This window comes from Rhincodon typus, chromosome 44 (assembly GCF_021869965.1).
Source record: "Rhincodon typus isolate 14 chromosome 44, sRhiTyp1.1, whole genome shotgun sequence".
In the NCBI taxonomy this organism is placed as follows: Eukaryota; Metazoa; Chordata; class Chondrichthyes; order Orectolobiformes; family Rhincodontidae; genus Rhincodon; species Rhincodon typus.
Window position 1 is genome coordinate 3,930,569 of NC_063375.1, and position 15,800 is coordinate 3,946,368.

The window sequence follows — 15,800 nt, forward strand, 5'->3', positions numbered from 1 at the left end:
AAAAACAACAGGCACTATTTCAAATATTTCACTTGAGACTTTTAACCCGGCGACTGCTATGTTTTTCCTTTACTGGATTAACACATTTGGAAATACCTTTTTTTTCACGATTCAATGCAAATTCGCAACAAACAACGTGAAACAGAAGCTAATCGATGAATATCCATTAATGTTTAGAGAATGAAAAACCACAAAAATGACCACCAGCAGCTTCTTGTTGCTGTGTCTCCCTCAGCAGGCCCACACACTGCACGCTCAGGCCGCTCACTCCAAGTTCCGGGACCAGTTCCTGCTCCGCTCGGCCTCTGACAAACAGCCCCGGGTTCTCCCCGAACTGAGCCCGAATCAATGCCGGTCTCGGAGCCCCTCTCTGTGTCGCAGGCTCACATCTCGATGTGCCGTTCGAAGAAGCCTGCTGTTCTCTCGCTTCCCTGGGCGCTGATTCTTCATTGCGGTCTGTTTCAAACAAACTTCTTCCACTCACTAAGTCAATTCTCCTCAATGGCAGCGCTGGGGGAGGGGCTCACGCATGCGCTCCTCCAGTCAGCAACAAAGCTGCATTGGGGATGAGGCCAGCATCGCGCATGTGCTGCTTTCTCCAATGATTCCCAGAAACAAACGTCAATTGGTCATTTCCCCAATTCGCTTCGTTCCCAGTTTGAGCAAAGCAACTGGGGACTGTGGGAGAAAGGGCAGAGAACGTTTGAAACTGAGGTAAAGGCCGTCGATGAAGCTCCAATGGTGCTCATTCCCGGGTCATGTTAATATCTGCCTCCCTTGCCTCTCTCACTTTCTAATGGGCAAGCGGTGAAGCTGACGGCCATTCGGCCCATTTATTGTGCTCCACCGTTCAATAACATCACGTTTGATCTCATGTTAACTGTAGTATTCAATCCTGCTGAACTTCGTCTCATATTTACTCTGTGAAAATAACATACAGAGCGAAAGGATAAAGGGGACATTATTACGAAGGCAGAATGTAACTGTTGGAGGGAGTCTTACGGCGCAGAGGTAGTGTCCCCATTTCTGTTTCAGGAGGACCGTGCTAAAGTTACACCCGGACCAGAAGCGTGTAATAACATCTCTGGAACGCGATGCAAATACCAGTTTGGAGTCTCAGGTAAGCTGCAGACAGAAACCTTGTGATAAACGGGGTACCTCAACAAAAGACCCCAGGTGTTTTTTTTTTTATTTACTCACTCCTGGAACGTGGATGTCACTGGCCGGGCCCAGCATTTATTGCCCGCCCCTAGTTGCTCCCCTTGAGATGACGCTTGAGGTGGTGCTTTCTAGAGTCGCATTCTAGAACAATTGTAGTCTATGTTTTGCCCACAATACCGTTAGCAGGGAGTTCCAGGGTCTTGATCGAACGACAGTGAAGGAAAGGGGATATATTTCTAAGTTAGGATGGTGGTTGGCTTGGAGGGGAATTTGCCCTATATCAAGGTGGTGTTCCTCCATATCAGCTGCCCAAATGCTTTGAAATGAATGGATTCGTGAGTATGGAAGGTGCTCTTTTTCCAGTTCACAAAACTGTAGTTTAAGATGGCTGTTCAACACAGTTTTTGATCCACGGAAGAGGCGTACAAATTGAGAAGAAAAAGAACTTGAAAGAAAAAAAAGTCCCTGAAGCGGCAGAACATTTCAAAATCAGGAAAGAAGGAAAAAATGTGTTCATTACGAAAGAGAAAATGAGGAAAAGAGTAAGCTTGCAGTAGCCATTCAAAAACTGTTAATGTATTGATAAATTTGTCAGGGGAGAATGGAAATAAAACTAGGTTGGGAAATACAAATGTAGGTCACTTACAATCAAAAAGAGGGAAGTCCATTATGCGCAATTAAACAAATGGCTATCCAACTGAATAATTAGTGTTGTTCAATGTTCACAAAGAAGAACACATTTCTGAAGAAGGGTCTAGGCCCGAAACGTCAGCCTTCCTGCTCCTCTGATGCTGCTTGGTCTGCTGTGTTCATCCAGCTCTACACCTTGTTATAACACACCAGGAATGTTGGTGGAAACAGAATTTAGTGAGAGAGAGAAACTGAATTAAATCAGTATTATTCAGTAAATTTTGTTGGGAAAATTGACAGGATTGAAGCCTGGGAAATACCAGGGACTGATAATTATGTCCCAGAGCACTTAACACAGTACCCTTCGAAATAGTGGATGTATTGCTAATCATGTTCCAAACCTCTATAGGCTCTACAATGATTTCCAAAGATTGGAGGGTACCTAATGTAAGCAGTCTATTTGAAAAGGGAAGTAGAGATAAAACTTGGAATTTTACACCAGTCAAACTGCAGGAAAAAGAGTATTTTATTGCAGATAATTTGGGATAAAATGTCAGGATCAGACAGAGTCAGCATGGATTTGAAAGGCCCGTTCCCGTGCTGTACTCTTCTATGTTCCCATCCTGACAACTCTACTGGAATAAAGATGATAAAGTGAGGTGTTAACTTTAATTTACAAAAGCTTTTTTTTAACAAAATCCCACATCAGTTATTAACGTGTTAAAATCAAGAAAATGGAATTGGTGTAGAGCTTTGAGAATGACATTTTTAAAAAAAAAATAGTTGGATAAGAGGAAACACAAAGGGAATGAATGGATCTTTTTCTCAATGGCAAGCAGTGACGAGGGGTCATGGCAAGATTCAGTTTTAGGATCAAAGCTGTTCACAATATATTCACAATGATTTAGTTTAGTACTATCTCCATATATACTGATGGGACAAAATTGGATTGGATGGTCAGCTCTGAAAGAGGATGCATTGTTTGTGAAGAAGTCGAGTCAGTGGGCAAATCCATCTAAGACACTGTATAATGTGGATAAATGTAAGGTAGCACTTTGGTAGCAAAACAAAAGGAAGGCAGGTCATTTTCTGAATGTCGATAAGTGGACACAGTGGAATTTGCAACGAGACCTGGGTGCCCTCATAAACCAATCACTGAAAGTAAGCATGCAGGTGCAGCAGGCAATGAGGAAGGCAACTGGTCTGCTGACCTTCGTGGAGAGAGAATTTGGGTACAGGAGGAAAGATGAATTGTGACAATTTAACAAGGTATGTATGAGATAATACCTATAATACTGAGAGCAGGTTTGGCCACTTTATCTGAGGAAGGATGGTGTAACTATGAAGGTAGTTTTAATGGGCAGATCGCTGTGATGGAAGGAGAAGTTGAATTGGTTGTGAATATATGTGCTTAAATTCAGAAGAATGAGGGATTCTCTTAGAAATCTGTAAGACACTGGCAGACCTGGACAGTATAAATGCAGAAATAATGTTCCTGATGGTAGGAGTTATATGTTTCGGAGATGGGATTGGCCATTTAGGGTTGAGAAAGTGAGAATTTTCTTCATTCAGAGAGTGGTGTGCCTGTGGAATTCTGTGCCTCAGAAATCAGGCACGTCCAATGCATTGTATGATTTCAAAAAAGAGTTGGGTGTAGCACTTGTGGCCAAATGAGATCAAGGTATAATGGCAAGAGACAGAGAGTGAGGGTGGAGGGTTGCTTTTCGGACTGGAGGCCTGCCACCAGCAGTGTTCCACAGGATTGGTACTGTGTCCTCTTTTGTTCATCATTTATACAAATGATTTGAATGAGAATATAGAAGGGATGGTAAGCAGATTTGTGGATGATAACAAAGTTGGTAGCATAGTAGTGAGTGGAGAAGGTTTTCTAAGATTACAAGGTGATCTTGATAAAAATCGGTCAATGGGCTGCAAATTGGCAGATGGAGTTCAATCTGGATAAATGTGACGTTTTGCATTTTGGTGCAACATACAAGGGTTGGCCTTATACAATTAATGGTAGGGCCTTGGGTAGTGTTGTAGAACAGAGGGACCCAGAATTCTTTGAAGTCTGCATCACATCTAAACAGGATGGTTAAGAAGGTGTTTGGCACGCTTGCTTTCGTTGCTCAGTCCTTTTAATTTAAGAGTTGGGAAGTCACATTGAGGTTGTAAAGGATATTGGTGAGGGAACTTCTGGAATACTGTGACCAGTTCTTGTCGGCCAGTTAGAGGAAAGATATTATTAAGTGGAGCGGGTTCAGAAGAGATTCACCAGTATTTTTCGTGTATGTAAGGTTCGAATTATAAAGAAAGGATGGATAAGCTGGGACCTTTTCTTTCAGTGGAGAGTAGGATGTTGAGAAGTCACCTTACAGAAGTTTAAAAAATAATGAGGGGGGGTGAGACAGACTTAATGGTAGTTGTCTTTTGCCTGGCATGGGAGCAATTGAAGACCAGGGTGGCCAATTTTAAAGTGACAGGAGAGAGATTTAAAAATAAATACGAGGGGCATTTTTTTTTAACATAGAGCAGGGACGCATGTGGAATGAACCTTCTGACGAAATGGTCTATGTGGCTACAATTACAACATTAAAATGACGTTTCGATAAGTACATAAATATGATCGGTTTGAAAGAAAATAGGACAGGGACAGATAGGTGGAACTAGTTTAGTTTGGCATTATATTCGGCATGCACTAGTTGGACTGAAGGGTCTGTACCCTTGCTATATGACGCTATATCAGAGAAAAACTGACACAGGCTTTTGAGTTGGATGATCTGCTATTTACATGATGGGTGGGGGGACAGGTTTGAAGGATCGATTGGTTCGGGCCAGTTGCTATTACTTACGTTTCTATGTCTGTTGACTCCCAGAACAGACTCCCAGGTTTGAAGGATCGATTGGTTCGGGCCAGTTGCTATTACTTACGTTTCTATGTCTGTTGACTCCCAGAACAGACTCCCAGATTTGAAGGATCGATTGGTTCGGGCAAGTTGCTATTACTTATGTTTCTATGTCTGTTGACTCCCAGAACAGACTCCCAGTATTGTCACCGGAATGAAAAATACAGATCTGGGTGATCAATATTGGTTCAAACCAGATGATTGGCTCTTGCAGCTGAATCAGGAGAAGAGCGAATCTCCGGCGCGTAAGCGTCAGGGAGTTTAACAGTTACTGAGGAGAAAAACTACAACTAACTCTCTGGATACCGGAGCAAAGGCTGAAATGAAAATAAATTATGTCCTTCCACATTTATATTTCGGGATATTTCTGGCCTGTGACTGTGTGGATGTGGATGTGAATATTGGGTTGGAGAGACGGTAGGAAAAGGGCGGGCGGGTTAGTCTAATGTTATTGTGTTTGTGTGTCCGGACATTTCATATTTTCGCGTCTCTCTTGTGCAAATCGAAAAGATTTTCAATTTACCTTATCCCCTGCTCCCCCACCAAACCCCAAAAATAGAATTCAAGGCAATGTATTTGTTGATTTCAAGATTTCAGTCTAAAAGTGACGATAATGGCAGCGCTTAGCTCAGAGAGTGCGATCAGTGCAGCAGCCGTTAATTCGAGTGAAAACCTTTTGGCCGCAAACCTTCCCGTGTCAGGGTCAGGGGCGATCGAGCCTGGCTCCCTGGAGATGCGGAATTGTAGAGTTTCGGCCGAGAGGGAAACACAGAGAGCAGCAAGAGCAGGGAGCTGAGGGCAGGTTGTTTCCGCGCCGTCCCCTCGCTGCCGTTAAGTTGCTCAGTGCCGCCACCAGCAGCTTCGTTGCTGACCCAGTTCAGTCTGACAGAGAGAGATTTAGGGCAGAGTTCCCGACATGAGCGACAGTGCAACCGCCAAAACGGCTCCTCCAGCCTCCGCCAGCACTCAAGCCAAGACTCCCAAGAAAAAAAAACAGCCGGTCCCGGGCGAGCGGATTGTGAAGATTGTCGGGGAGAGCAGCGATCGGAAGGGGACGTCTCTGGCCGCTATAAAGAAGGCTCTGCAGAGAAGCGGGGTCAATGTGGAGAAGCAAAATGCACAGATCAGGATGGCTATCAAGAGGTGTCTGGCGAAAGGCTCCCTGGTTCTGGTCAAGGGCCAGGGGGTCTCCGGCTCCTCTAAACTCCCTAAGAATCCAGTCAAGGCAAAAGTGGGAAAGAAGGCGAGACAAGGAGCTATTTCTATCTCTCTCCCAAAATCCACAAACCTGACTGCCCTGGTCGACTCATTGTCTCCACCTGCTCCTGCCCCACTGAACTCATCTCCATTTATCTCGACTCCATTTTCTCCCCCTTGGTCCAGGAACTTCCCACCTACGTCCGTGACACCACCCATGCCCTCCAGCTCCTCCAAAACTTCCGATTCCCTGGTCCCCAACACCTCATCTTTACCATGGACACCCAGTCCCTATATTCTTGCATTACCCATGCAGGTGGCCTAATGGCCCTCTGCTTCTTCCTGTCCCACAGGCCCGACCAGCCCCCCTCCACTGACACCCTTATCCGCTTAGCTGAACTCGTCCTTACCCTTAACAGCTTCTCCCTCCATTCCTCCCACTTCCTACAGACAAAGGGGGTGGCCATGGGTAACTGCATGGGCCCAAGCTATGCCCGCCTCTTTGTAGGATACATGGAACAATCCCTCTTCCATAGCTACACTGGCCCCATCCCCCTTCCTCCGTTATATGATTGTATTGGCACTGTCTCGTGCTCCCACGTGGAGCTTGAACAGTTCATCCACTTCACCAACACCTTCCACCCCAACCTTAAGTTCACCTGGCCCATCTCTAATACCTCTCTCCCCTTCCTGGACCTCTCTATTTCCATCTCTAGCAACCACCTGGAAACCAATATCCACTTCAAGCCTACCGAATCCCACAGCTACCTAGAGTACACCTCCTCTCACCCACCTTCCTGCAAAAAGGCCATCCCCTATTCCCAATTCCTTTGCCTCCACCACATCTGCTGCCGAGATGAGGCATTCCACTCCTGACATCCCAGATGTCCTTGTTTTTCAAGGACTGCAACTTCCCCACCACAGTGGTCAAAAATGCCCTCGACCGTGTCTCTCGCATTTCCCACAACTCATCCCTCACACCCCCTCCCCGCAATAATAACCAAAACAGAATCCCCCTCATCCTCACGTACCACCCCACCAACCTCCGGATCCAACACATCATCGTCTGACGCTTCCGCCATCTGCAATCCGACCCCACTACCAAAGACATTTTTCCCTCCCCATCCTTATCTGCTTTCTGGAGGGACCACTCTGTCTATGACTCCCTTGTCTGCTCCACACTCCCCACCAGCCCCACCACACCTAGCACTTTTCACTGCAACTGCAGGAAGTGCTACACCTACCCCTACACCTCCCCCCTCACCCCCATCCCAGGCCCCAAGAAGACCTTCCACATCAAACAGATGTTCACCTGCACATCTGCTAATGTGGTATACTGCATCCACTTTTCCTGTTGTGGCCTCCTCTACATCAGGGAAACCAAGCAGAGGCTTGGGGACCGCTTTGTGAAACACCTACACTCAGTTCGCGACAAACAACTGCACCTCCCAGTCGTGAGCCATTTCAACTCCACCTCCCACTCCTCGGATGACACATCCATCCTGGGCTTCCTCCAGTGCCACAACAATACCACCCGAAGGTTGCAGGAACAGCATCTCATATTTCGCTTGGGAACCCTGCAGCCCAATGGTATCAATGTGGACTTCACAAGCTTCAAAATCTTCCCTCCCGCGACCGCATCCCAAAATCAGCCCAGCTCGTACCTGCCTCCCTAACCTGTCCTCCCAACTCAAGCCCCACCCCGCCTCCTTGACCTGTCCGTCCTCCCTGGACCGACCTATCCCCTCCCTAATTCCTCACCTACATTCAACTTTACTGGATCCAACTCCACCTCTTTGACCTGTCTGTCTCCACTCCACCTATCTTCTCCTTTATCCATCTTGTGACAGGTACAGAATGATAACTTTACTCACATTCACAAAGCAGAGACCGGCAGGGACGGATTGATAACTGCATTCCCAATTGTTTCCTTTTTTAAAAAAATTCATTCATGGGATGTGTGTGTCACTGACTATCACTAATAGTAGAGGGCAATTAAGTTCCCATCACATTGCTGTGGGTTTGGAATCACATCTAAGCCAGACCAGGTAAGGATGGCAGATTTCCCAAAAGGATGTTAGAGGACCAGATATTTCCACCCCCCCTCCCCCCGGGAGAATTGGTAGAAAAACCTTATTTTCAGATTATTGTTGAATTAAAATTCCACCATCTGCCATGATTTGATAATTACCTGGATCTCTGGATTAATAGTCCAGAGATAATATCATTTGTAGTCACATAGCTGAACTTCACAGGTGTGGCTTGATGACTACATTTTCAAATTCATGGAGCTGAAAGTGACAGAATAGATCAACAACTGCACTTATAATGAACAGAAGAGTTACTGACAGGAACAGATTGATAATTGTATGCCCACATTCATGTTGCAAAAACTGGCATGTACAGATTGATAAATGTATTCACACATCAGCAAACCAGAAACTTATGGGCAGAGGGTAATAACTAATGAATTGATAATTAATAATTCACAGAGCAGAAACTTTCCAGGTATAGGCTAATAATTACACAAGAATGTTTGCTGAGGAGAAACTTACAAGGCACAGATTGATAATGACAATCATATTCATATAACAAACTCACTGGTAAAGATTCACAAACACACTCATTCACAGAACAGAAACTGACAGTTACAGACTGAAAACTACATTTTCATATTCGCATGTCCGAAAATGACAGGTATGATTTAATGAACATGTTTGCATTTTCAGAAACAGAAACATTCAGGGATATATTAATAGCTGCACCCACACACTCACATAGCAGGAACTGACAAGTAAAGATGAAAAACCAAGCTCATATATTGACATAGCAGAAACTGAAATGCATAGATTGATACCTGCAGTCTTATATTCAGATAGCAGAAAATGACAGGCACAGATTGATAACTATACTCATCTTGCAGACACTGACAAGAACATTCCCACAGCACAAACTAACAGGTAAAGACTGACAACTATACTCTCATATGCACAGAGAAAGAAAAACAATCAAGTGCAGTTTGCTAAATATACTCAAATAATCACAGAGCAGAATCTCACAGGTACATATCGATAACTACACTATCACATTCACCTTGCAGAAATTGACAGATACAGACTGATAGCTACACTGACACATTCACAGCACAAACTGACAGGAACAGGTTGACAACTACACTCATTCATTCATGTAGCAGAAACTGACAGCTACAGATGATAACCACCACTCTCATATTCACAGAGCAGAAACTGACAATCATAAATTGATAACTGTACTCACACATTCACATCACAGAAACTGACGTATATATTGACAAAGGCATTCAGACATTACCAAACCAGAAACTTACAGCAACGTATTAATGTTGAAACTTCCACTTACATAGACCAGAAACTTAGTGATAGGTTGGGTAACAGATGCATGCATTTGTATTGCAGAAACTGACATGTCCATATTGATAACTCGATTTGGATGTTCGCATAGCAAAGGCAGATTAATAACAGCACTCATTCACAGAGCAGAATCTGACAGGTAGAGATTAATAACTATGTTTCTATATTCACACAGCAGAAATGGATAACCTCATTCACGTACTCACAACACACATACTGACAAGGAATGATTGATAAATACACTCATATTCACCAAGCAGAAACTGACTGGTACAGAATGATAACTACATTTACATATTCATAATGCAGAATCAGACAGGTACAGATTGATAACTAAACTCCTACTGAAATAGCTGAAACTGAAAGTTAGAGACTGATAGCAACACTCACATTCTCATTGCTCAAACTGCCAGGTATTGGTTGATATCTACACACCTATTCAAATAGCAAAAACTGACAGGTACAGATTAAGAAGTACTTTCTCATATGTAGAGGAGACACTAACAGGGAAAGGTTGGTAATTACACTCAGTCACATGACAAACTCACAGGAACAAATGGATAATAACACTCCCACATCACACAGCATGAAATCACAGATACAATTTCACAGTTACACTCAATTTCACACAGCAGAATCTGACAGGTACAGAGAACTGCACTCATACTGATTTGGCAGAAACTGATGGGCATAGATATAAACCTGCGCTCATGTGTTCACATTGCAGAAACTGATAGATGCACTCTCATACGCAGAGAACATTTTCTGACAAAACTTGAATGTAGTTATCCATCTCTAAAATTTATCCAAAATTTGATAAAGACACTCAAATATTCACAGGACAGAATCTCACATGTATATACTGATAATAACACTCTCTCATTCACCGAGCAGAAATTGACAGGGAAAGATTGATCAATACATCACACATTCATATTGCAGAGACTGACAGGAACAGTTGCTTCTATACTCAGAGTGGAATCGATCAGGGACGCACACGCATAGCAAAGTCTGACAGGAACAGATCGAACCTACATTCGCAGATAAACGCAGCAGAAACTGACAGGTAGAGACCGATAACAACACTCTCACTCGCATAGCAAAAACAGACAGGCACAGATTGATATATACATTCACAAAACCAAAACCTAACAGTTACAGATTGATAAATAAACTCTCCGATTCAGAGAGCAGAAAATGATAGGGAAAGATTGATAAATACACTAACATGAGCACATTGCAGAGACTGATCGGCACATACACCCACTCTCAGCGCTGAAACTGACAGGTACAGATTGATAACTACACATGTGTATTCACATACCAGTAAGTGGCATGGACAGATTGATTGATTAATGCAGGTTGATAACCACAGTCACACATTCTCATTGCAGCAACTGACAGGGACATATTGATTAATAATCACTTGTTGCCATTACAAAACTGACAAGTAAAGACTTAAAATGACAGTTACATTCACATAGCAGAATCTGACAAGCATAGATTAATAACTACAATCACATTGGCTGAAACTGACAGGTATATATTGATAAATGCATTCACACATAAACCAAAAACTGACAGGTACAGATTAGTATTGACGCTCTCACCTTAACAGAGCAGAAACTGACAGGGTTAGGCTGGTAATTAAACTTGGACATTCAAATTGTAGAGACTGACAGGTACATATTAATAACTGATTTGGATTTTCACAGGTAGAGATGGATAACTACATTCAAATATTCATAGAGAAAAAGTTGACAGGTACAAATAGATAACTACAATTACAAACATCCACAAAACGGAGACTAAGACGATAAATTGATCAATACATTGACATTGCAGAAACTAACAGTGCTTTAAGCTGCAGGACTATGGGCTGTGTGCAGGAACGTGGGATTAGAATGGCCATCTAGTTGTCAGTGAGTTGGAATGGACAAGATAGGCCAATTAGCCCTCTCCTGTGCTATATCGTTTCAATGGATCTATAGTTCTATATCAATCTGTCCCTATCAATCTCTGCTGTGTAAGTACAGAAGTAATTTAACAAAGGCTTAGATTGTGTGCGAGTGTAGTTATCATTCACCAAGTAGGAACTGACGTGAATAGATCAATAACTAAACTCATATCCACAGACCCGCTTGCATCGGGTAGTCCCATTCATGGAACTGTACACCTGTTGGTTAGTTTCTGGACTCCACTCAATTGGTATGGAATTAACAAATAGAAAAATCACCAGACAAGGAGCAGGTTAGAGCAAGAGTGGAATCAGACACAGTTCTGTTCAAATTCCTGGCTTGAAATAAAATATCATAACGATTATTAACTGAACATTGCATTGATTAGTTAAATATTATCAAACTTGGCTGATGTTGATTTACAGGAGGTTTCTCTTCTGTCTTCCTCCAGCTAAATACTTGAAGGTCTAAGACAAAGTAATATTTCCTCGGTACAAAGCCAAGTGTGACCAACTGCTTCTAACAAACAGCAGGTATGTTACCACTGTCAGATCAGAGAACATCCTTCCCACAGTCACGGAGCAGATTGAATTAGACACACATTGAGGTCAATTTCCAGCGAGATATGCTCAAACAACACAGAGGAAATACAAGTTAATTGTTTTTTTTTCACCATTCACAATGCATACCTGCCCATTATCAACAAATTTTAACATTTAAAGTTTGGCAAAGATCTGCAGCTCGGGTAGTAGATAAGATTGTTGACTTGCCCGCTGAGCTGGCTTGTTTTTGTTCAGACGTTTCAGCACCATGCTAGTTGACATCATCAGTGGAGCCATGTCATTCTACTCCACGTGGAATTTATACTGTCCGGTCCGTTATGGTAAGTACTATCATTTCCTGTTTTGATCTGTATGGGTTTATATATGGGGTCCGATTCTATATGTTTGATGATTGAAGTATGGACGGAAAGCCATGCCTCTAGGAATTCCCGTGTGTGTCTATGTTTGGCTTGGGCTACTATGGTTACTTTGTGCCAGTTAACCTGATGGCCTTCATTGTCTGCATATACGATGGCCTTCATTGTCTGAATATATCGTATATTCAGACAATGAAGGCCATCAGTTGAAATGGGACAAAGTAACCATATAAAAACTGAAATAATTATGGATGCTGTAGATCAGGAACAAAAAAAGTTGCTGGAAAAGCTCAGCAGCTCAGCAGTAACTGGTTCTGAGGAAGGGTCACCGAACCCGAAACGTTAACTCTGTTTTTAACTTCACAGATGCTACCAGACCTGCTGAGCTTTTCCAGCAAATTTGTTTTTGTTGGACAAAGTAACCATAGTAGCCCAAGCCAAGCACAGACACGCAGAGAAATTCCTAGAGGCATGGTTCTCCACACAAACATATAGAATTGGACCCCGTATATAAACACATACAGCTCAAAACCGAAATGACAGTACTCACCACAACGGACCAGACAGTATAAATTCCAAGCGGAGTAGAATAACATTGCTTCAGAGGCTCCACTGATGATGTCACCTAGCATGGTGACGAAACATCTGAATAAAAACAAGCCAGCTCGGTGAGCAAGTCAACAACGTCACATTTCAACATTCACAGCCCATTGACGTTTACACCATTTTTGAAGATGAATAGACTGAATACTCATCCAAAAATATGCACTCAGGAACTGAATCTAATCTGCATTTAATCACCCTAATAATAACTACCACATAACAAATCACACCCTCACGGAGAATATTACTGGCTGTCAGAGAGTTCAGCCACTTTGACAAATAGAAACTGACCAGCATGTATTGATACCTCTGCTCACTGACTAACATTGCAGAAACAGGCAAAAAACAGATTGATGATGACACTCACATATTGACATAGCAAAACTAACAGGTAAAGTTTGCTTAAACAACATTCACAAATTCACATTATAAAAAAACTGATATGTACACATTAATAACTATGCTCACATATCAAACTAACAGGACCTGAATGATAACTACACACTCATATCCACATCGTAGAAACACAAAAGAACAGATTGATAATAACACTCCAGTTTCACAGCATAACCTGACAGGTCCAGTTTTATAACTGCGTTCAAATATCCACAGACTTTACAAAAAAAAAACTGTCAGGTAGAGTATGATAACTACACTAATTTTCACAAGCTGATTCTCACAGGCACATATTGATTACTAACTTTGCATATCCATACAGCAGAAACTGACAGGAACAGCTTGGTAACAACCCTCCCAGTGTCACACAGCATGAACTGACAGGTACAGTTTGATAACTACATTCATATCAACAGTGCAGAATCTGACAGCTACATATTGATACCTACACATGCACACTCTCTCACACACACTCATTGAGCAGAAAACTAAACATACAAATTGACATTGCAGAAACTGACGGGCTAGATGGATAACTACATAGTCATATCTTCTCACAGCAGAAACTGACAGGGACGTATTGATAACTAGTCACACCACTCATATTGCAGTAATAGTCATGGATAGATTCATGACACTCAGATGCTCACATGACAGAAACTGACAAATAAGTACACTCTCATTCACATTGCACATACCAACAAGAACAGGTTAATAACTACAATTACAGATATCAGAATGTATGAAGTACAAATGAATAATTGTGCTCAAACAAACATTCACCTAGCAGAAACTGGCATCACAGATCAGTAACTGAACTCAAATGTTGAAATAGCAGAATCTGTCAGGTAGAGACTGAAAGTGCTAAGAAAACAAAAACCTGACAGGTACAGGTTCATAAATAAAATCACATTCAAATTTCAGAAACTGGCAGGGAGAGATTGGTAAATACATTCACACAACACTAACTGTCCTAGAAAGATTAGTAAGCGCACTCATCCACAATGCAGAAACTGATAGGAGCAAATTGATAATAACACACCCAGTTTCACAGCAAATTAACTGACAGGTACAGTTTGATAACTACATTCACATGTTCAGACAAGAATCTGACAGGCATGTATTGACACTCACACATGCACCTGGCAGAAATTGACAGGTCCAGATCAATCACTAAACTCAATTATTCACATAGCAGAAACTAAGGGGGCCAAGTTAATAATTACGGTCACACACTTGAATTGCACTAACTGACAGGGACACATTAATGATAACAATTACATGTTCACATGATAGATTAATAAATACATTTCCATATTCCCAGTGCAGAAACAGAGCGAAAGCGAGGCGTTGAGATAAACATAAACACACGGATAACTAAAAACTCATTCACAGCAGAAATTGTTAAATACACGCACACACTTACCTAGCAAAGACCTGATAGCGACAGATTGATAACTACAATTACACATTCACACAGGAGAGCGCTTCGGCGCTAGACTGATAATTACACAAACAAGCACTGTGGAGGAACTCATTGGTACAGATTGATTACTACACATTCACATTCGGTCAGCAGAAACTGATGGACAGATTGAGAGAGAATAATAATCAATCTTTCCCCCAGTGGAAGCTGATATGACAGATCGATAACTGCACTCCCATTTTTACACAGCCAATAATGAGAGATAAACTAACCCTTAACCTGAAATTCTGAACACAATATCATTCACGTGTAATCAGGGACTCATTGATAGTGATAAAACAAAAAAAAAACACATCTACACACAAGAGATTGTCACAATTAAAATTTGCAAAAAAGGTACGGTGTTCAAAATATTCTTAAATGACAATAATCAGTTCAGTGTGAATACAACTGACGTGTCGACAAATAAAGTTCAGGGAAAATCCATGAAAAATAATTATTGCTAGAAACCGAAATGCACAAAATAACACCCACACTAATTAAGTGCAAAGTAAAATTTCAGGAACTGAGATGTTAGCAGAAAGCTGCTGACACTGATTGAAGAGCCTAATGGATAGAGAGTAAAATTTGTGTAATCAGTAGAAAGCAAAAGGCACGGTCATAGTATGTCAATTCTCATTTGTCATTGAGGTAATCGGAGTAAAACTGATACCGACACACACCGGCAGGTATTCTGAGGAAAGTATGAATATTTTGGGCCGATACTCATTGGAGATTTGAAGAAGGACGTCAAACCTTTCGAGGAAACGAAAACTGAAGGGGGTTGACAGAGCAGATGCTGGTATAATGTCCTTAAACTTCAGAGTGTGTAGAAAAGAAACACAAGCAAGACAGAACATCCCCTAACTCTATTTTCCTCAAGCATGATGCAATTGTCGAGTAGTTCCATGATTTCCAGGAGTGAAACACTCACTGTCAGATTTCAGTGCATTCTGTCACTGGACAGCTAACGTGATGACATTTTTAAATGGAGGAGAAATGAAAACCATTATCAAAAGATGTGAAATAAATTGCGATTAGGATCTCACAATTCAGAGAAAGCTCGGAGTTTGATCCGTGTTCAAAATTTCGGTTTGCGTTTGAAATTTCATTGCAGATCGTGGCAGATCCACGTTGTGATCCACACTAACCAATCACAGAGAGACTAATGAG

General features: G+C 42.1%; 1 protein-coding gene across 8 annotated transcripts in view; it reads left to right on the forward strand.

Annotated features, from left to right (window-relative positions):
* Positions 1–57: 57 nt before the first annotated feature.
* The window catches only part of LOC109921544 (histone H2B 7-like), a 331,158-nt gene continuing 315,415 nt past the window's right edge, over positions 58–15,800 (forward strand). For 7 of the 8 annotated variants that reach the window (XM_048619914.1, XM_048619910.1, XM_048619911.1 and 4 more), the window contains exon 1: positions 638–1,120. The gene's annotated coding sequence lies outside the window, so the exon portion shown is untranslated. Of the gene's footprint in view, positions 1,121–15,800 lie in introns of all 8 variants that reach the window. The other variant, XM_048619907.1, reaches the window with a different exon arrangement.